Source organism: Sinocyclocheilus grahami, unplaced genomic scaffold (genome assembly GCF_001515645.1).
Source record: "Sinocyclocheilus grahami isolate Dianchi unplaced genomic scaffold, SAMN03320097.WGS_v1.1 scaffold1081.1, whole genome shotgun sequence".
Lineage (NCBI taxonomy): Eukaryota > Metazoa > Chordata > Actinopteri > Cypriniformes > Cyprinidae > Sinocyclocheilus > Sinocyclocheilus grahami.
The window spans coordinates 264,461-265,159 of NW_015506260.1; positions in this window are offsets into that span (position 1 = coordinate 264,461).

Sequence of the window (699 nt, forward strand, 5' to 3'; positions counted from 1 at the left end):
GCTGAATACCTCAAGCGTTTGACGGAAATGTTACACCCCTACCACATTGTGATGCCTTGTCCCGGCCGGAACGACCAGACAAAAACATTAAAACCCATTATAAACGAGGCATTTGTTGCATCCAGTGGGGACATAATTACTGATTATAATGACTTATACTGTCTTTTTACGCGTTGCATTGCATCGCTCCGCGTAAACATAAAACCATGTCTGCATTTGTGATCGGAGAAATTACAAACAACAAGCGCTCCTCTACCCTGTCCAAAACTCGCGTTTGAATCGTCAGTGGCAAATTCTTTAAATATAAAAAACGTACTTACAGTCTGTGAGTCAGAACAGCCGGCATTGTAGTCTACTCTACAAGGATCAGGAAACAGTCCTCCATAAAATGCGCTGGACACATCGGAATATTTGGGTTGAACTGTTCTGGAACAGTGTTGTAAATACAACTTAACCACTGATTTCTAGTCGTGCCCTCTTTTGGAAGGCCAAACAAAGTAGTTTCGCTTTCACAATGAAACACAGACTCACACACGGCGGCTAGAGTGAGCGGTGGCGGGCGGGTTTGCGGCACCCACATGTGATGACCCCGGGCTGGACTCCGCTTCGTCCATGGTGAAAGCCGATCCGGCGATCCACAGCGAGAAGTTGATGTATTTCCTCAGCGACCAGCACGGGTCAGCTCCAGGCATGACGAAG